The 22,750-nt window shown below is 41.8% G+C and overlaps 1 protein-coding gene across 4 annotated transcripts in view; it reads right to left on the reverse strand.

Moving 5' to 3' along the window:
• ZNRF3 (zinc and ring finger 3) overlaps positions 1-22,750 on the reverse strand; it is a 115,283-nt gene that overhangs the window by 35,697 nt on the left and 56,836 nt on the right. The gene's annotated exons all lie outside the window — the stretch shown is intronic.

Raw genomic sequence — 22,750 nt, forward strand, 5'->3', positions numbered from 1 at the left:
ACCCAGATGGGATGATCTTGTGCTATGTAAACAGACCAAGAGGAGAATCACTATAGTGTTTCCTGTTAAAATATGGGTGGCTGTGCCATTAATTAGTGGTCGAGAGGACGTGCAAGCTAGAAGAATGGCTCTGCATTCTAGTTGAAATCCCGCTGGAAGGACTTCAGACCCTATCAGCAGATGAGCCAGATATGCCCCCAATCTTGTTTGGAGGAGTCTGTCACAAGAATGTTTGTTGGAATTGGAAACATGGACATCACACCCTGGCAGACACTTGGCCAGCCAGAGTAGGGTTGACATGGCATTTCTTGGGAACAACTACTTCCCAATTTTACTGTGTCTGTTTGGCTGATAGAGACTGACTTCAGCTATCCCTGAAGTGGATGAGATGCAAGCTGATGTGGCATCACAGAAGTGCAAGAGGCCATATGATCCAGAAGACAGAGGCTCTCTCTGCCCTTGGTTGAGTCTGAAAATCTGATATATATAAGATAACTTGTGGTGCTGAATCTGTCTTGAGGGAGATAAGCCCTTGCTAGCTTCGAAATGAGAAATGTCCCAATAGACTATTGATTGAGGACTGATTTGTCTCACTTTACCTTGAATCCTACTGAGAAATCTGGAGAACCAACTGATCTGCCTCAATGACCTGGTTGGCTAGAATGAGGGAAGTCACCACAGGTAAGGATACATTGTGCAAGCTTTGTCTCCGCAGATGAGCCACAACAACCGATAGGCATTTAGTGAACACCTTCCTTGCCATCAAAAGGCTAAAACACAGCTCTCTGAATTTGTAATGAATGTCCTTCACTATGAAATGCAGGTATTTCACATTTCCACCCTTGCATCTCACAGGAAAAGTTCACATCTTGCAAGTAGAGAGTCAAACTAATTTACAAGATCTAGGGAGGGAATTACAGAAGCAAGGGTGACTGTTCCCAACCAAAACTCATGAATGAACCTGTTCAGCCATCTGAAGTCCAGTATAGGATGCCATCCTCGTTTCTTCTTGTAAAATTAATTTCAAATGAGCACCTTTAGCCTTCTGGGCACTCTTTGAAAAATATCTACAAATTAAGCATTTTTGAAGCACGTACTGCTCTCCAAGACAAAGAAAAATTTAACGTACCCACCATTTAAGGACATAGCTTCCTCACAGGCTGGACAGGTTTTAAATCATAGAGGTGCTTAGCTGTCACCATAGGGACAGTGCCATGTTACTGAGGTAAACCTACTAAAGGAACAAAAATGTTTTCTTTCTTTTAAAGCCAGGGTACTAAATAACTATAGGAACTAACACTAACAGAGAATAAAAAAGCTACAGCTATAGAGTAGCCGAGGAAATTCTGTCTTGCTGCCACAAGTGGTAAGAAGGAAGTGAGTGATCAATGTGGCTGCTCCCCCCTTTACACCTTTGAGTGAAGGGTGTGAGAATATGCAGGGAGCATGTGTCTTGCTCCAAAGGACACAATTATTTTGGTCAACAATCTCATTCATGTGTGCCTACAGTGGGATCCATGCAGACACTTTCTTCTTCATGCCTTCCCTCTGGTGAGAGAGTAGCAAGTACCACCAACATAGAATGATGAGCAAACAAGTTCTTTAATTAAGAACCAAAGCATTGCTTACCCAAATCTGGCATCTAAATGACAGGCAAGGTCTAATGCACATTATTGCAAGAGCCTATGTTATCAGCTTGGTTGACTAATGCTGAGGCTGGAGATTTTACTGTCTCCCTGGCAAAGTGCAGTTTAAGTGGCAAATGCTGGCAGGATTTGGCATGAAAGTCTAGACAGATAGATTTGGGCCTTGTCCAAAGCACACGAACCACCACACACAAGTCTCCTGTTCTGCAAAGACGGAACAGCAGATCCCACATCACTTACAGCCCTTCTTAGACTGGCTGTGTAACCTCAGCACCCTGAGACTGTGAATGGGAAAAAGTTCTCTTCAGTCTTCAGAAGAAGGGAGTTCCCTAAAGGAAAACAACACTACATTAAACTAAGTACAGGACTAAGATCTGCTAAGTAGAGTGGTAGTGAGAATCCTTAAACTTTTCACTGTGAAAGAAGAGAAACAGAGGTGAGCAGGGGAAGCAAACCGATTATTTTGGTATGTTGGCCATAGACATCATATGGGGCCCCCATGCATCCCCAGTGATAGAGATTTGGTTTGGCAGAGGTTCCATGACTAAACACTAAGAGTTACCATATCCCACAAGTGAGAATGCACCAGAACAGAAGAAGAAAAAGACAGATTCATGCTTCTGGCTTGGTATAGGAGTAACTCTTATTTCTAAGTAATATGTTCCTTTTAGGACCCGCATGCACATGACTTTAAACCTTTTTCCAAAAGTCAGTCTTTTGTTTTTATTCTACAGCTTTGCACCAGCAATCTCCAGTGTGTTCTATCTACACCTGGGAAAAAGAAAGAAAAAAGGTGTTCTTCTCTGAGACAGTTACCAGCACCTTTTCATTAACTTGATGGTTGGTACATGTAATAGGCATCTTCTATTTGGGAAAAAGCAAAAGCAGCCCAGCAAAATCTGTTTGTTTAAAGGGCATCACTTGATTGTTTGATACTGCTTTTGGTTTAAAGCAAAGCAAAACCTTTAAAATACATCCTATGAGCTAACTGTTTAAGTAGGCAAGAATTTATTGTCTCTACATCCCTTCCACTATCCATAATAAATACAGTTAGCAGCTGCTACTATTAGGGGAAAAACTGCACAAAGATTTGTTTAACAAACAGATGAAATCCCATTCCCAATTCCAACAGAATTACAGTTAAATCTGCAAAAAGGGTAGTGCGTCAGCCACAGGCTAAGACATTCCAGTATAGTAACCTGCTGCATACTGTTTCGCTGTGAATCCTGCATGAAACCCACAATGTTATGCCACATATACTACATCATTAAGGGATAAACCCTGAAGCTTTTCTTGGTCCCTCAAAGCTACCAAGAGTGGGATGTGTGGGATATTTGGACAAATATAGTCATATGTACTAATCCTGTGTTGAAATCAGTCTCAGTATCACTGAGATCGCTCTGTCCCACAATTCTCTGGCAGGATTTGAAAGCCAGACCACAGGTCAGTTTTTCATCTGAAAGTGGGGAATGGAAAGGGATGATATCTAAACTGCTAATGGCTGAAGTTACAAATTAACCTGCTGACCTGAACACTCAGCTCTGCTACTCTGAGCACTAAAGATTCATCTTCTATACATATGCTATAGATATTGCATATGTGCTGGTGATAGCCAGTACTGGGTAAATGCACAGTGTACAGCAGTTTTCCATAAAAATATGAAGTCATGGACCATTTATCAGATTCACAATCTCCAAAATCAATCTTAAAACAGGTACTTAAGACATAAGTAGTAGTTCTGTCTAGATACATAATCATGTTTACTATGGTATAAACTGGTCAGGTAACATGAACTTAAGTATCAGCAATATGCAGGGAAGCACAGCTCTACCTACCCTTTACCATACACAACCACACCACTACCACCAGGACAGCCCAGTGCTTGGATGAGATCTGCTCATGGATGAAGAATAGGTGGTTGAAGCTGAACCTGAGCAAGACAGAGGTGATACAGTTAGGCATAAGAAAGCATTTTGAAGAGGTTGCTGTGACAGTGACATCTCCTTTGGTGGAAGGAAGGGTCACAACCACATTAGTCAATTCAGCCTGTAGTTTAGGAGTACTCATGGATTCCTTGATGATGGCAGTCTCTCATGTAGAAGAATCCATGCATAATGCTTCCTGTCATCTCTGGCCAGCTAGAAGACCTTGTCCTATCCTGGCAGAGAATGACCTAACCTCAGTTATTCATGCCATCATCACTTCTCAGTTGGCCTAAAAGCAGTCAACCCTTAGGAACTTCAGCTAGTACAGAACGCTGCAGTGCACCTCCTCAACAACACAGGCTATTGCAAGCAAACAAATCCTCTTTTCCCTGCACTGTATTTCAAGTTAAGTTTACGGTCTAGCCTGATATCTTCATGGTCTCCATGGCCCAGTCCTGGGATACCTAAAAGACCCCCTAAAGATTCAAGATGAAGTCTGGGATAAAAACTACACTCATCTGGCACAGAACTCCTCTCTACAGTAAGGGTAAAGTTCACTTACATAGGAAACAAATTTGAGGGGTCAGTTGGAGACTATGGTATGAATTCCCCAAGGAACTAAGGATCACCACAAACCTCACCACGCATTTCTTTGAGCTTGTGTTCTCTAACAAATACATAGAAATATGCATATTTCAAAAAACCCTACCAAAAACAAGACACTAGTGCACGTGTGCTCCAGACTCTGTTTACCTCTCTCCATTATGAAAACTGACCCTTTATTCCTACCCGTTGTTTCCTTTACTTATCCAAGAGTGGAGCCTCCCTCTTATCACATAGCTTCCTTAAGAGCTTTTGGTGATGGACCTTGTCAAAGGCTTTCTGAAAGTCCAAGTACACTATATCAACTGGATCACCTTTACCTGGAATGGGAAGGTTGTAGAATTCCTGGCATTGAAGGTTTTTAGGAACAAATTAGATAAACACCTGTCAGAGATGATCTAGGTATTCTTGGTTCTGCCTCAGCAGAGACAGCTATAGTAGATGACCTCTTGAGGTCCCCTCCAGCTCTACATTTCTATGATTCTATGGTGAATGCGTGTTACCACTCTATATAGACACAGAGTTAGCAGCATTGCGGTCCAGTTTTGAAGTACAAGTATCTTCAGTTATGTGATTAACATCTGTCATACGTGGCTCATTCTTGCACACAGGGGAAAATGGTATGTGCAGTGCAGTGTTTTGTAGGGTTTTTTTTGTTTAATATATATAAGCTGATCTGTGTTTATATTAGACAAAAGCAAGTATGCTTTCCACTGGGACTGGAAGGTGGTGAGGTTCATTATGGTCCTTAATTCCTGAACCATGAAGTTTATTCCACAGACTAAGACCGGCCCCTTTAGAAAAAACTGTCTCCTGCATAGATGAGCTTTACCCTCTTGATAAAGAGTTCCACAGTACCCAAGAAGCACAGTTGTGAACCATGGGTCCCCATCCCAGAGTTTGAGGTGATGTTTTAGATAGAATGGGCCCAGAGGACTTAAATATAAGAGAGAGAAAGCTTAAACTGGACTCAGTATTCTATGGGAAACCAGTGCAGACAGCAGAGGGCAGGTCTGATATGTTCATGGCAGCCCAGGTTGCTGAGAAGGCATGCTGCTGCATTCTGTACTAGCTCAAGTTTCCCAAGGGCTGATGGGTTCATGACCAGCATTACTGTAGTCAAGCTGGAAGTTAACCAACCATGTTCAACTGAGGCCAGGTCAACACCTCACAGGATAGGATGGAGTCTTAGTTTAAGGGATCTGGGGGAGGAAGCACAAGCAGCAGCCATGAGTATGGCAGAGCTTAGCATCAGTGAGGAGCACAGGAAACTGTGGACTGATTTGACCAATTTTGGATGTGTACCGTCAACACAAGGAGGCTCATCCATCACTACAAACTCCTCAAGAGTGCTTTTATAAGACTACCACCACAGCTTCCATCTTACTTGGGTTTAAGTTCAATCAGCTGATCTTCAGTCATGAGCTGATCTTGTTCAAACACTGGGTCATCTTTGTGGTACTGGTATGGTCATATCAGGTGAAGGACAGACATAACTGTGTATTGTCTGAATACTGCTGGCACTTGAGCCTATGTCATTTCACCCGTTCTAATGGCTGAATGTAGAAGTGTAATTTCTCCAAGATTAATCTTTGGACTTACCTATTTTAGTGCATTCTCTTGGCACTCTGCCACCTTTCTCAGGTGGGACAGCAGTATTTCATGGTCGACAGTACTAAATGCAGCAGAGCAAGCCAGAAGGATGACAATATATGTCATAGAATATCAGGGTTGGAAGGGACCTCATGAGGTCGTCTAGTTTAACCCCCTGCTCAAAGCAGGACCAATCTCCAGATTTTTACCCCAGTTCCCTAAATGGCCCCCTCAAGGATTGAACTCACAACCCTGGGTTTAGCAGGCCATTGCTCAAACCACTGAGCTATCCCTCCCCCAACATAATCCTCTATCCATACTGGTGAGGCAATATTAAATGTCATGATATCGGTCTTACTGCGGTTGATTTTCAGTCTAATTTGCTGGCTGAATGTGTTGAGTCGAGTTGTTTTTTCTTGTATATGGTGTTGAGTATGTGATAGGAGAGCGAGATCATCTGTGAAGTTCAGGTCTTCAAGGGATAAGAAGAGTGTCCATTTAATGCCTCCTGGCATATCTTCTGTTGTATGCTGCATTACCCAGTCGATGGCAATGTTGAAGAGGACTGCAGACATGACATCCCTGACATACTCCTCTTTTGACTTCAAAACTGAGCTCATTAAAATCAACAAGCCATGTAAAGTTGGAATAGAAGCTTTTGATTATGTTGATTACATGGAGAGGGATTCCATGTGCCCACAGAATGTGCTGTAGGCTGGTTCTGTGAATGCTATCGAAAAACTTCTCAAAATCTATTAAGTTTATGAGGATGTGCCGTTGCCATTCTAAGCATTGTTCTATTATGTTTCGTAGAGCGAAGATTTCATCTGTGCTTCCAAGCCCTTTCCGAAAACTGGCTTCCTCTTTTCTGAGAACGCTTCTTCATAGGAAAGAGATGGATAATTTCCATGGGCTACACTAGCAATGCCAGAATTCAGACTCATAGTTTTATCATAACGCATGCTTTGTTCTCTATATTTTTATTTTGGATTTGGCAAACTATCTACCAGGCAGCACCTGTTCGGGTGATAAGTTCTGTGGGTGTACTGAAGATAAAGATGCACTGCCAAACTGGGTCTAGGAGGTACTCTGATTTGGCCGGCAACTTTGCATTAGTGGCTAATGAAAGATGACATGATCACCTTTTCAAAACATAATGATGCTTGGTTTTGGATTAGGTTAGTTTCAGGGACCCAAACTATGGTGAGCCCATGTTGTTAGTTTGTTGCTTTTTTCCCCAGAAAAAAAGGTTCTTGTTACAAAGGGAAACTGGAAACTTCTTTCCACACAAGCAGAGACATGGCTGTATTGCAAAGGCCTCAGGGTAAGGATTAAAGAAAAACAAAATAGAAACCCGTCCTTCTCTAATTAGGGTCTTCATTTGCCAAAGAGCCATTCCACAGTGGGAGGAATTACATTCAGGCCGTTGCTTGGATAACGTCTCCCAGCAGGTTGGCTCCTCAGAGCAGGCTCCTCTGAGCCAACAATTTCTGGTTACTTGGAGGCAAGCTGCCTATACACTGTTTTAACTGGCCTGGCTTTTGCAGCCGGTTTTGCTGAGGAACAGTTTTCTGTTCAGAATGCAGAGATAAGAGCTTGGTTTGGGTTGAAATTCTCCCCACTTTCTTTCTCCCTTTCTTTTTTTAAACTTGGGAATTATAGGTTTGAAATTTGTGTTATTTCTCTTGTAGACATCAGTGTTTTCCCCCTTAGCCACTTGACACTCTGCCAGTGAAGACTCCTGTCTGGAGTCCAGCCATTCAATCAGCCCCCTACCTCATCATTAACACTGTGGTGCTGGCAGTTATCGTCTGTTGCTGGTGACAGGAAATCCTAACTTGCAAGAGGTTAACCACAGCCCATAGAACAGCCAGGCTGGCTCATTAGTCCCTTAGAGTCAGCCCAAAGGGGCTTTTGGTTGTTTTAACACTGTTCATGGGCTTAAAATCTGTGTCTTTGGAGCTCTGAGGAACCAACTTGTCTTCCCCAAAAACAATAAGAAAAAAAAAAAAAGATAACTATCTGTCCCATCAGCCAAGCCCATGTGTCCCCGTTCAGATGCCTGGAGACTAAGGTTAGTTCTCTCCAAGCCTTTTGGCACTCTCCTCAAGCATCTAGGGCCAGGCAGCTAGAAAATCTCTGGGGTATTTTTAAAGATTTGTTGGGAATCAAACTTCCAGATACAGACCTATTCATCCGAAAACCTGTGTGCCCATGGCCATATGCTGGCTGACGCACCAGAACATGCACACCTTCTTTTTACTTTCATTAAATGTCTCAGTGCGAATCTCATGCTGGTAACTTAGCATAGCTCACCGCTCACAAATGCGCCTCAGCCCTGAGCTAGCGGGACCATCTTATAGGATAATAAGGGAAGTTTAGTCCATGCTCTCTGCTGACAAAGGGGATATCTTAGTGCTAATTTTTCTTCATATGTGAAACGGATACCAATCCCACTTGGAATTAGACCTTTGAACTACACAAAACACAAAACTGTCACATGCTACAGATGCAGATACCCTTAAGTATATCAGTGTAGCCATTGTGAAGACACTCAGAGGTGAAGCTCAGAGGGGAGCAATAGCTTCTAGAAAGTCATCTTTCTGGGAGTGGAAAGGGAAGTTCAACCTCATAAGTTTTGAGTTGTATTAAACTCCTCTTCCGCCAAGCCCTATGTCCCTGAAGTTTCTTGCAAAATGCTCCTAGCTTCTTTCTTTGAAACATCTCTCAAAATCTAAAAATCATAAATCTGCTAAAACTTGTCTGTCTCTTACTGTGAATACTAGAACCCCTCCCCTTCTAATCTCCCTGCAAATCTATCCAAAACTCCACTGCACTTTTAATTGTATCACCCCATCCTCACTTTTAGTGCACTGAATTCAGGCTCTTCACTCTCCTCTGCAAAGCCCTGAACAATCCCATTCCCTGCCTCCAGGTCTGCTCCCTGCTCTCTTCATCTTACTGCTCCTTCCTCTCACTCTGCTTGCCAACTTTCTTGTGTTATAATTCCTGTGCTTCATGCCACCTCATTTCTTAGCCCACCACTTCTTGTTGCCTCCAAATTCATTCTTTCATGCAACCTTCCAACTGTAGCTGTTTCAGTTATCACATGTATTGATTTGGTCTATAAGCTCCTTGTGGCATGAAATCCCTATCATGGACTTGTAAATGAGTCACAAACCATGTACAATTATTGAATTCTAAAATCTTACCCAACTGAGAAACGGGTCAAGTCCTGCAGTCATCCTCAGTCCTAACTCAGCCAGAACTTCCAGTGACTTCAGTGGGAGTTCTGCCTGAGTAAAGACACCAGTAACAAGTGTCAGAAAATAACAGTGGTTTCTTTAGCTCCATGTTTGTTTGGGGGGATTGTGGAGGACTCAGTCCTAAAAGGAACATTTATGCAGAGCTGATCCACTGTTAGCAAATCTGTGGAGAGGCCAAAGGGAAAAGCATAAGATGTGTCTTTATTTGCATGCTGCTGCCACTCCTTCCATGTTATAAAAATACACAGTGAAAGTCTGAGGATGTCAATGTAATAGTGAAAGCCTAATATCTGACTTTTCACACTGGCTGTTATTCTGTAGACCCTGCTGTTCTCCTCTCACCTCTTCAGCTTCTCTCTGATATTTCTTTCTGTATGGCACTTAACATGGCTGAGATCAAATTCCTTATCTTACACCCTCTCCTCCTGATGCACTCCTGGATTGCCATCCACAATTAGCTCCCTCACCTGTCAACTGAACATTGTCTCTCTCCTTCTCGCATCCTTCTACTTACTCTTCCTTAAAGAGACTGCTGAAATCAAGACAGGAAATAATTATGAAGCCAAAAGAAAGGGTTAGGAGGAAAGACAAGAGAAAAGGCGTATCTCAAGTTTAAAACCGTGTCCTCACCTTCATGGTCCTTCACAATGCTAGCTTAACCAACATCTCAGACCTTGTTTTATGTTTCCCCACACATCCCCTGCATTCCACCAATAACAATTATCTGATTCCTGTTTCTATGCATGCAGTGCCCACCTGAACCAGTTTGCCAAGTCACTTCCTTCTCCCCATTCAAGTCTCTCTTAAATCTGTTAAATAGCCTTATAGTTGGAAGGTAGCATGGTCTGGAAGAATGAGCAGGGAGCTGGGCAGCAGGAGGTACATAGTTCTCATCATGCCTCTGCTGAGGAATCACTTGGTGGCTGTGGGCAAATCATTTCCTCTCTTTACCTCCATTTATATCCATCCCATAATACCTGCTTGCCCCACAGGGACATGATGAAGATTAGACTTTAGCTAGTCAATGTACCAAACTAGTCAAGCAGAACATAAATACTATTATGGAAACCTCACATCTTCCTAGATGCAACCAGAATTCAAAAACAGAACAAGCGTTATCCTGTCTCTGGATCTCCCTGTGCATCTCTGTTAGCATCTCAGGATAAAACGACAAAGAGTCCTGTGGTACCTTATAGACTAACAGACATATTGGAGCATAAGCTTTCAGGGGTGAATACCCATGTGTTGCTTTTTACAGATCCAGACTAACACGGCTACCCCTCTGATACTTGACATCTCAAGAAGAGATCGTCTTATTTTTGGGCTTTGTACTGCACCAAGCTGTATACTATTGTCACTTAGTAAATACAAATATGTGTGCCTGAGATAGATGGACGTAAAAATACAATGTGAAAATACCAGCACAATTACCAAGATCCCTTCTGAGACATGAGTCTTAAGGAAGCTCCTCCTGCCATAGGACCCACAGTGGACAGATTTGTATCTAATGCTCTCCTGCTAGTTTATTCTACACATTTCAGTTCTTCTCTCCTCCAAACACTTACACTTTTCCTTGCATCTTCATGCTTTTTACGGTTGAACTGGTTCTCACTTTTTTTTTTTTTGGTACCCTACATTTTCAGCAACTAGTCTTGAAGTGGCAGCCCCTTTCAACTGTAGGTTTTACAAATGATTTAACAGAATAAAGCTGTCTGTTCTCTTGGCTCCCATTCAGGCATTGCAGAGCCCCTGTTCTTCCTGAGTTATCTGTGTTTAGCCTTAGTTAAATGAAGCATTTCTCCCCTTATATTATATATAACATTTTTAAAAGAATATAAATCACATATGCTCTAGACTTGAGAACAGTGTATAATTCTCTAGTAACTCTGAATTTAAGGGCTGCTTAAAGATAGCAGACAAATCCATAACAAGTCCTATTGACTGGAAGTTGAAATTAGAAAATTTCAAACTGGAAACAAGGAGCAACTTTGTTTTACTCCATAAGGTAATAAACTATTGATCATCTTACCAAGGAATGTGATGGATTCATCATCCCTTGGAGTCTTTAGAAAAAAACCCAATCTTGATTTAAATTACATGTACTAGTTTAACCGTAAGTAACTGGGATTCATAGTGTTCACTTACACAGTAGGGAAAAAATTCCCGCCAATGCAAGAATTACTGGGTGATGTTTTATTGGCACAGTGGTTGCTCTTGCCTTTTAGATCTATGATCTAAAGCCTGCTAGACAATCAGTGGGACCCCTGGACAATTGAGATAAAAAAAAAAAGGAGTACTTAAAGACGATAAAGTCATTGCAAAGAAACTAAATTAATTCTTTGCTTCAGTCTTCACGGCTGAGGATGTTAGGGAGATTCCCAAACCTGAGCTGAGCTTTGCAGGTGACAAATCTGAGAAATTGACACAGATTGAAGTATCACTACAGGTGGTTTTGGAATTAATTGAGAAACTTAACAGTAACAAGTCATCGGGACCAGATGGCATTCACCCAAGAATTCTGAAAACTCAAATGTGAAATTGCAGAACTACAGGCAGCAGATTTAAAACAAATAAAAAGGAAGTAGTTCTTCACAGAGCACACAGTAAGCCTGTGGAACTCCTTGCCTGAGGAGGCTGTGAAGGCTAGGACTGTAACAAGGTTTAAAAGAGAACTAGATAAATTCATGGAGGTTAAGTCCATTAATGGCTATTAGCCAGGATGGGTAAGGAATGGTGTCCCTAGCCTCTGTTTGTCAGAGGGTGGAGATGGATGGCATGAAAGCAATCACTTGATCGTTACCTGTTAGGTTCACTCCTTCTGGGGCACCTGGCATTGGCCACTATCAGCAGACAGGATACTGGGCTGGATGGACCTTTAGTCTGACCCAGTATGGCCGTTCTTATGAACTAGCATTGGAAATGTATGCCAGGCCAGCCTGATCTCATTCAAAAGAGTGCTTCCTTTTTGGACTCAGAATGGTTTCCCCTCTTTTCACAGAAAGTGATAGGCCTTGTAGTAGGGCTACTACAAGCTTTCAGCATCTGAATTACTTCTCTCAAAAACAATATTTAATATTAAAGTTAAATATTGTTTAAATATTAGGGACCTGAGTTAAGTTTTTTTTTTTAAGCCTAAGGGATTTAAACACATCTTCACTCAATTTTAGTTCCACAAATTACTGTGTAGCTTATACATGATTTTTAAACAAGATAAGCATGCAACTGTACCCTATTTTGCATAGGCAATTCCTACAACTGGAACAGATTTAATTGTTTCTACATTCAACTACCCAATCTGTGCATGCATCATAGTAATTATGTATGCAGGTTAGGAAGGCAATTGCACTCTCTTTTTGGGCCCATAATTACATGCTTGACTTTAAAAAAATTAAACTTCTAGACATAAACCAGTTTACCACCTGCTTTATTTCTGCTTCAGCAGCTCACAAATACCATTTGTGAACAAAATGGTTAACAACTGGCTCAGAAATAAGAAACGTAAAGTAAAACTATTTTCAAATGCAAATGAATTTACTGCTGGAAAGAAGAGTGTCTGATATTCTGAATTTTCTTGCAGCAAGCTGGATGAAGCCACAGATTAGTAGGAAGTCAGAGGCTCACATGGGAAAAGTGGCTAGTAGGAGAGAAACAACTTAGTACTTAAAATTCTGTCTTCAAGTACTGTACAAGTATTAACCAGTATATGGTAACAGATTTGTAACTGTACAATGTCCCAGGAGCCCTCTCTAAAAGGGGCCCCTATTAGGTATGAGTCCTGCAAAATAGGGTCCCCTACCTGACAAATGAATTGTTAATAAAAACTGAGATGGGGGTAATTAAAAAACCTGCCACCTACAAAACACCTCTCAAGAAACTAGCTCCTGGAAATTCAGTTGAAATGTTGATGCGCTATCAGTTCTGCTTGCAGAAGCTTCTGGTACACCTGAAGTAGGGCACATGCCAGAGAAGACAGTCTGATAAAGTGCTTTATGGACTCTTCCGTGGATTAACTGGTGAGTTAAGTTCTTAGTGTCTATTTTAAAACAAGCTCCTTGGGCCAAAACTTTACCCTCTATTTTCTGCACAGTGCTAAAGCACGTTGTTGACGCTCTAATATTAAATACACACTTGCACTTCTGGCCTAAAAACTTTATCCTTCCTAAATGCTTGGTTAAGAATTTGAACAGCTCTGCCTGCAAAGGCTTATGGGTACACCTTACAGAGATACCATTTGGAAACAAAGACTGAGTAAGTCCTAGAACTGGACAAGAAAAGCAGCCAACCTCATAAAGTGAATGAACTCAGGGTCAGGGTCACATAACATTCTGAGACATAACTCCAATATAATGACTGGACAAATGAAAGGTAAGTCAGATTTATAATTATTGTTCAATTTTATTTACAGATTTTTAAATATTCCACTAAATCCAAACTAAAACCCTTTCCCGTTAGAACAGCCTACTCCATAAATTGGCCTTAGGGCTGCACCTGTAGATCTGCAGTTTAAGTGTACCTGGTAAGAATGTTTGAATTAAAACACCCATTAGAGAGCCAAACAATTAGAAGCCATGGCTACATTTTTCAAACAAGATGCTGGACTCTCACTCCAACAGCAAAAACAACCTTAACTCTGACCCACGGCAACTGTAATAAAATCTTATTATGACATAACACAAGAGGTTCTTCTAGTCAGTCTCAATGGAGATATGCTCTGATTAAAGTTCAAGGGCAATAAATAAAGCAATAAATGGGTTCATCGGGGGAGATGGTGGAAGTATACTTAGCTTTAAGGAATCCTAACACTGGACTGAGGAAAGCCAGCCAGTTTAGAGGTGGGTGCATTCTCCCTCTTGCTGAGATCCATGGGAGTGAAGCCATGCTATTGCTCACCTCCTAAGAGCCACAGAAGGTAAATACCTCTTTGGTGAACCTTAGGAGGGGCACAGAAAAATAAATCCCTTCCTGAGGACTTTGAGGCTTGTATGAGAAAGCAGGTTTTGTGGCTTAAAGCTGGTCTTCAGTATAGTCTCTTCCTAGCCATTCTGACTCTGGTCCTGCCCCAGTATCAGAGAAAAAGGCAGGGCACTAGTAATTCTAGGTTCCACCAGTTTAACTTCTTTAAAATCAGCCAGCCAGCATTGGAAATTCACCACTGAAAGAACCACACACAAGTTTGCGTGCATTACACAGGCAAGCACTCCCTGCCTGCAGCCATGCAGCATGTGCAGGCACTTTCATTGTAACTTCAGACAACTTTACTCTGGAAAATAGGGAAAGGCAAGGTTGTGCTGTTGCAGCGTGTGGGCGAAGAGGCCTGGCCAATGGAGAAAGAGTTTCATTGTGCTACCTGCATTGAGAAAGCAGGAATTCTAGAAGGGGAAAAGGTTCCCTTTGAAGCACATGGCACTAAGAGCTTCCCAGTGACCATGGCAACAGGCTCAGTGGGTTCCCAGCCTGAGAACCAAGGAGCAACAGCCATGATTCAAAAACAAAAAACAAAACAAAAAAAACAGTCTGAAAGAAGAGGAGGAAGGAGGGGCAGGGAGAATGAAGCAGAATTAGCCTGGCAGAAACTGACCGGCAAATCCAGCCAATAATGCGTGTTGGGTTCATGGGGTTTTCTTTTCATTTTCAAAGCTTTCTTCTTCCTTCTTCATTCCCCTTCCAGCCCTATTCACGAGCTCATCAGATCAGTAAAGCCTAGGCCTTTGCTTCGCCTGCATGCAGCAGTGCCTTAAATAGGGCTGCACTGTGATCAAAGGAGATGCTAAATCAAGGCTGCCACACACACCCCTTGCCCAACCGGGACCCAGTTTTCACGGTGCTCAAATGGGAGTTGTTTTTAAAGGGGGAAGGGGGCAAAGAGGATGACACTCTTGTGATTGTCCTTCCATTATATCATATAAGGCTCAATCTTGCTGGACAGGATTTCCTGTGATGCAAAGATCTCTTTAGAATTAAAAACAAACATTCTTGTTCTTCAATACTGGGCCTATTTAATGAGCAGATAGAGAACTGGTATAAAGCTACTGAAAACACAGGCTACTGTTCTGCCCGGAGAAGAATCCTTATACCAAACAGGTAGATCACTGTGTTATGGATGGACAACACTGTTATATTTCGGATTGTGACTTTTTCCCTTTACTTAAATTCATCCTCAGTTCTCTCCCTCTTGCTTTCTAATGTGAAAAAAGCTTAGCGCTCCTCACCCACTTGACACTCTCATTCTGCCACTTTCCCTGTTATTCCTAATGGCACCTTTCTACACAGCTCCTGAGTCATCCTCAAGCCTGGTCCACACAAAGTTGCGTAAGTATAACTGAAGGTGTGATTTTAAACCAGTTCAGTTAAACTGTGGCAGCTCTGTATATATAGCACTCATATTTGTTTAAATCTAGTTTATACTTGTTCAATTTGAAGTCTAATTTATAGATGCAAGGTAAACATATAAACTGGGTTTAAACTGATAAATATGTACAATGTTCTGTATGGATGTTAGTTTTTTAAATGAATTTAAGTTAAACCTCTGTGCAAATCCTTGTATTTATTTCCACAGTACCAATTTTCTTCCTACCATCAAATTGCCAGATTAAATAATCCAACTTTTTATACATGACTTTCCACATAAACTTAGTTCTCAGAGTTAACAGAATGGCTTCCAATGAAATTAAGGATGAAGGACAGACACTGGCAGATTCCAATCTGACTTCAGAGTTAGAAAATCCATGGGGATCTGGGAAAGGAGTAGAAACTCCAGCTACAATTATGTTGCTGCATTCGTCAGAAGGCAAAGACAAAGGAGACTCTCTCCCAGTGGCCTATGGCTCATTATAGAATTAAAGTTCAACAGCCCTGCATCTGTGGTTTTTACACAGACTAGTCCATCTATTGTGCAAAAATGTCTTTTGAAAGAGGAACTATTTGAATCTGCAAGTTAAAAAAAATACAGTAGACAGATCTTAACTTTCATATCTTTGTTGAGGTTTCAAAATATTTACTTCATTTGTTAACTCAAACTATTTCCATTATACCTGGGTCTAGTGGAAAAATAGGTGGGTTTGCTATTTTCCTCCATTCCATGGAAACAACCCAGACAAAGAAGTTGATCACAAAAGAAAGTTGATAATCTCAGACAGACACACTAGTGGAGATACTCAGCCAGATTGTCCCAGTGGACTATATTCCAAGTATCTAAGGCCCGGCTTGACAAAACCCTGGCTGGGATGATTTAGTTGGTGTTGGTCCTGCTTTGAGCAGGGTGTTGGACTAGATGACCTCCTGAGGGCTCTTCCAACCCTAATATTCTATGTTAAAACCATTATTTGACACTTTTTGGGGGGAAAGAGGGAAGACAATATGAGAGGTGTTCAGGCTTCTCTAATGGAGATGGTAATAGCAGACGAAGTGAAAAATAACAGACTTTTTTCTTTAAAGAAACTTCTGCAACACCAACATGTATTTCACTTAAAATCCTTGTGTTGCTATGAACTCCACTTCCCCACAGGCTTTCCCTTCTTCCGCAAAGGTTGCAACAATCTGCCAGGAATCTTTCTACATTGGGCATTTTCTTAAAAGGGACACGAGAGATAATAAAGTTTATTACCACTGTTTACAACTAGACCTTGCAGATGCATTTTTGTTTGAGGGAAAACACTTGTTGTACTGTATTTACACCCTATTAAGTTTTTCTATCCTTGTTTGCCCAGAATCCTGGTGTCCAAATTGCTAGGAGAATTCTTAACAATAGCAGCTAGAAGTCAAATGCAGCCAGTCTCCCGTCACCTCCTGCTACGTTATATTCATTTTCTTAGCCTTGACAGATACTGTAGTCACACTGGTTTCTACAGTTAGGTTGATTAGATGCTCAACACACATTATTCCCACAGATTGGCTTTTGAGCATCAGTGTGTGTGTCCACATCTGTCCATGTGTTTAGTGCTCATGAAAATTACTGGTTTGAAAGCCCTGGAGACTAGAATTCTCTGTTGATACACAGAACTAGAACAGCCAAGCTTCCACCATGCACTATCTGACAACATGCCTTAGCCCTGATGTGGCAGGGGATTAGCAAGAAGGATGAAAAAAAAAAAAATTTCCAGGCCTCTTTAGAGTCTTGTTTAAGACCAACAGCAGGAAGCAATTAGTGACAAATTATGGTGGTAGGTCTGTGGTGGGTTCACCTTTCTACTGGAAACTGGATTGAGCCCACAGTCATTCCATATAGGCCAAAGAACGATCAGATGGTAACTGTGTCACAACCAACCTGCTCAGGATTCACGGCTGTCACTGGTGACATGCAGGTGAAATGCTGTCTGCCAATCCCAATCCTGCCCACTAGCTAGTTACGCAAAGGTTGCCAACTACATTGCATCTGAGTTTCCCACTCATGACTTGAGCCCTACAGTTGCTCAAGGATTATTCGTTTGTGTAGCTGATGGCAAAAAACTTAACATGAATCTTTTGATCTTATGGAATGTTCCACAGACCTCTCTTCTTAAGCTACTACTTTTTTCCTCTGTATCTGCAGACACTTGATGCTTTAATTGTCAGGGGTCTAATTACTTTCTGCATGCAGAAGATGTAGAGACAGGTTCTTTTTGGTTTATCCTGAGGATGTGTGTCTCCTAATTTCATGCTCTCTAGCTGAGATCATTTGTTAGGGATTCAAGAATTTTTTAGCATTTAACATAAGTGAAAAACCAGAAGTTAATGTTTTTAGGACCTATTGCTTCTTCCCATATACACAAGTATTAGAGAGACAAGGCAGGTAAGAGAATATCTTTTATTGGACCAGCTTTTGCTGGTGAGAGAGACAAGCTTTCGAGCCACACAGGGCTATTCTTCAGGTCTGGGCACTGAGGTTTGTGCGGCTCAAGAGCTTGTCTCTCTCACCAACAGAAGTTGGTCCAATAAAAGATATTAGCTCACTTGCCTTCTCTAATATCCTGGGACCGACACAGCTACAACTACATTGCATATATAAAAAAGTATGTTAAGATTTACTTCTCCCATATCACTTTAAACTGAGCCTGATGAATATCACTTCATTCAGATCGCTCTCACTATTTATGTAGATGCCATCTGATAGCTATTTCCACATTCTGGTCCATACTTTGCTTTTTTCTTGCCTCAATCACTAACGATCCCCTTGTTGGTCTTCTTGCCTCATCCCTTTTTTGGCTTACATTCTGTCCAGATTCCATGGGTTATTTGAAAAAAGGAACAATGAAAAATCATCTCCTGCTCCTTTATTCAGACATCAGCAAATACATACCTGTAAAGTTGCAAAATTATCTTTGACACTCACAGCTGTTCATACTGTTCCATGCATATGTTTACAGAACCTAAGTCATTTATCCTTCCCAGGAAACTGACCACTATGACCTAGTTTGTTTAAATCTAAACTTTGTTTCTTTTAGTCTGCTGTATTCTGGTTTGTACGATCTTTTATGCTCTGGACAGAACCTTAGAATACATGGAAGCTGCTATACAAGTTATTAGACAGCACAAGCCTTGTTCCAAATCCTTGCAATGCAGAGCCCCCAACTGAGTTTGCAACAAGACTCTCAGGCTTGCGTCTGCCCTTTGCACATTTCTAACCTTCGAATCTATACTGGATATTGTATTATGAGAATTGTGTGTAAGATGAAGAGCAAAGAGACTAAATCTGCCAGCACTCAATAAAAAAACAAGAATCCCTTAAATCCTGGTTTATGGGAGATCCACTGCATTTCAGATGTGCTGTGGAAGTGACTGTGACTCCACAGCCAAAAACCAAAGCCTTTGAATGCTTTTTCCTTGGTGTCTCAGGGTCCAGTGAAAACCAAACTTGAACAGCAGGGCAATAAAACAATTACCTTTAGTGGATGCCATCTGCAAGATGTTTGGGGGAAGGTGCAACATCAATTGTGAGAAATGAGGATGAGGAGGATCCTCAAATGGCATAACAAAACACAGTGAACAAGTTGCTTTGGCACAGCTGAAATCAAAAGGTATCTGAAGCTGGGAAGGCATATTCAGGCCCCCACACTTTCTTTCACTCCCTGAAAGATGAGTGGCTTTACAAGGGCTCTCCCCCACACTAAAACAATTAGTCATGGGAAAGGCCATGATAGCAGGTTCGAGCAACGCTCCTGAAATTATTTCAGTCACAGGAATGTCAAGCATGCTCCATCATTGCATCTGCCCGATTCCAGCATCAGCCCTTCAGCATAATGAGAAATAATTCACCACAAATCGTAAAAATGTAATGGGCTATAAATGTCAGATGTAGAATGGAGAAATAACTGACTCTGCAAACCAATGTCATTCTATAGTTTAATTACATACATAAATGCACAGAGCAAGAGCATTAAGGTCACGAAGTCAAGGACTCAAAAGTTAGAAAATGCCAGAATTAAGGTTTTCCATGAAAATCTTAATTCAGCCTCCTTGTGTGTACACATTATGATATCTTCAGATATATGTTTCTCCCTTTCCCCCACAAGAAGACTCCTGCTTCATTCAGAGCACAGTCTGAATGGTGTTGACTCATTCAATTTTTTTAATCCTTATTATATGGCATCAGGCCTTATTTACTGCACATAGGTCAAACCCTGAACTGAATATAGAATTATTAATATCCTCACAGGCTTTTCTATCATGCCCATCACCACAGTGCCTTCACAAACAATTAACATCTCTTCACAGCACTCCTGCAAGGTAAGGTGACATTATTCCCAATTTGCAGATAAGGAATGGAGGCACAGAGATTAAAGCTAAAATTGCCTAAAATGTCTGTTATTTGGGTTCCCAACTTAAGATGCCTAGAGGGCCAGATTTTTTAGTAGTACTTTATATAAAGCACAGTTGGAGTTATGAGCACTCAGCACTTCCAGAAATCAGACCTCAGCTATCTCAAGTCAGACACCCAGAAAATGAGGCCAGCGTGAAAAGTTTGGTTTAAATAATTTGCTAAGCATCACATAGGAACTCTGTGGCACAGATATGGATAGAATTCAGTGTTCAAGGGTGGCATTAAATTAACTCGGCCACAAGATCATCTTTTTCTCTTTCAACAATACCATCTCCTTCCCGATACACCTTTCAATTCTTCAACAAATGAGGCGGGGGTTCTGTAATGTACAACCTCATCCACTACACAACCCAAATTCGTTTCCAGAGCACCATCTACCCTATAAACTGAGGGAGGGAGGGGTGCTGTAGCAAAAAGTTTTTAATCACATGATCACAATCACAGTTTATACATACAAGGAGCTGAATTAAGGCTGCAAAGTCAAGCACTCAAACTTTTAAGTATCAGAGGGGGTAGCTGTGTAAGTCTGGATCTGTAAAAAGCAAAATTAGTCCTGTGGCACCTTTAAAGACTAACAGATGTATTGGAGCATGAGCTTTTGTGGGTGAATACCCACTTCGTCAGATGTATGTAATGGAAATTTCCAGAGGCAGGTATAAGTATGCAGGCGAGAATCAGTCTGGAGATAACGAGGTTAGTTCAATCAGGGAGGGTGAGGCCCTCTTCTAGCAATGGAGGCGTGAACACCAAGGGAGGAGAAACTGCTTTTGTAGTTGGCTAGGTGTTCACACTTCCACTGCTAGAAGAGGCTTCACCCTCCCTGATTGAACTAACCTCGTTATCTCCAGACTGATTCTCGCCTGCATACTTATACCTGCCTCTGGAAATTTCCATTACATACATCTGACGAAGTGGGTATTCACCCACAAAAGCTCATGCTCCAATACATCTGTTAGTCTTTAAAGGTGCCACAGGACTGATTTTGCTTCTTACAGATCCAGACTAACACGGCTACCCCCTCTGATACTTAAAAGTTTGAGTGCTTGACTTTGCAGCCTTAATATAGTTTAATTGTATATAACTTTCTAAATTTTTATAAAAAACCAAAAATCAAAATTCCATGACATGGAGCAAATACAGACCTCCACATGGGTCATCAGCAGAGTAGGAAACTTAATCCATATCACGAGCCAACGATGACTGGTACCAGTAGAAGGCTGTTATCCACTATGAGGCCCTGACACCAGAGCGGGATGACATTCACACTTTGCCAGTAATTTTCACAGCTATTTGCTAGACAGCAGAGGAATGTTGGGGACTCTGAAATGCTGGTTTTAGTTTCAAGTTCTGGAAAAGAGCATTCTCTAGGGGTTACAGCCCGTTGTGCTCCCATCCCTCAGAGACTGTCCCCAACCAAACTAATCTTCAAACACTGCATTTGAGTCAGGATGCTTCCCCTTTCTCCTCCATGCTGCCTGGGCACTTGCAGAGGGAGCACTGAGAGCACAAAGAAGTGAAGTCTCTCTGTTCTTACTTCTGGTGTCTTGCACCACATAATCGCAGCACTGCTGGCAGAATCAATGCAAGGAAAGTCCTGCTCAGCATCTACAATCCTGGACTGGAGCATGCTCAGTGCAGACAGAAGGTTCAGAAAACTTTGCTCCGAACCCCTAACAAATCTCTACAGATCATGTAGAAATAGTGATTTTCAGAAGCATATAAACACAGCTAAATTTGGTTGTATCTTCACAGGGATGGCAAAGGCATCTCTGACACCATGGCACCCTCCACAGATCACATTTCGAGTCCGTGACCCAATTCATAGAGGTACTAGAAGTTCTCAATGAAAAGACTGCAAGAACTTTTTTTAAATGGGCTAAGCTTTTTTTTTTCCTCCAACCTTGTTCTTGGAAATGCTAAACAGTTTTTGCTGAAGCTTTTAAAAAAACATTTAGACTCAAGATAGCCAGGGCTGTAAAACAAGGTCTTATAATGGAAAGCATTAAGCAACCTCAAGTAGGTGTCACTTCCAACTGCATCTAGAACGTCATCTCTTGTTTAAACATTAGTCTTTGAAAAACACTAATCTTAGAGTATAAATGGTCAAGCAGGACTTTGGCTGGATGATCAAGAGAGCTGGACACTGAACAAGGATAGGAGAACTCAGGACACAGAGTTTGGAGTCTTCTAGTCTAAAGTTACTGTCAGAGTAATTCTAGTGCCCCAGCTGCTGCTCAGTGCCTTGCCCAGTGCCAACATGAAGTTAACAGGATGGGTAAATTTTATGGCTCCTATTCAGAATCCTGGTCTGTAGCGAAACTGCCAAGAATCCAGTCCATTCTATAGTACTGCTGCTGCTGGATTACTACAGCCCTGAGCTACATCTGAGCCACTGCAGCGATCCTCTGGAGAGAAGAACTCACAAAAAGGAAACGGTGCAGGGTACAATAGCTCAGACACCCTGACAGAAACAGAGAGATTGGGGATGGATAGAATAGCAAAAGACCCTTCTGCTTTTCTAGTAGCCAGGAGGGTGGAGAAGCAGCAAAGAAACTCTCTACCTCTGGTGAAAGTCAAAGATATCTTCCCTCCACAACCCAAATAATCCAGCGTCCCTGGTCTTCGGGGGGTGGGGAGGGGAAGGGTTCTCCCACTTTCCATCTGCCAGAGAAGGCTGGGAAAGCAGCCAGTAGCCAAAGACTAGGGGTACAAGAAACTGAATCCCTGAGCAGGGCCCAGGGACATAAACCTCCCAGTACCCTACTTACTCCCCAGCAGTAGAGTGCTGGGCTTTTCAGCAGGACACTGCCCCAGGTCTTTTCTGGTCCCTTCCTCCCTCCATCTTTCATATTAACCCCCATCTAGTACATATCTGCTAGATTTTTCCATGCCTTATGTCTTCACAAAACTCTCAAAAAAGAG

This window comes from Chelonoidis abingdonii, chromosome 22 (genome assembly GCF_003597395.2).
Source record: "Chelonoidis abingdonii isolate Lonesome George chromosome 22, CheloAbing_2.0, whole genome shotgun sequence".
Classification (NCBI taxonomy): Eukaryota; Metazoa; Chordata; order Testudines; family Testudinidae; genus Chelonoidis; species Chelonoidis abingdonii.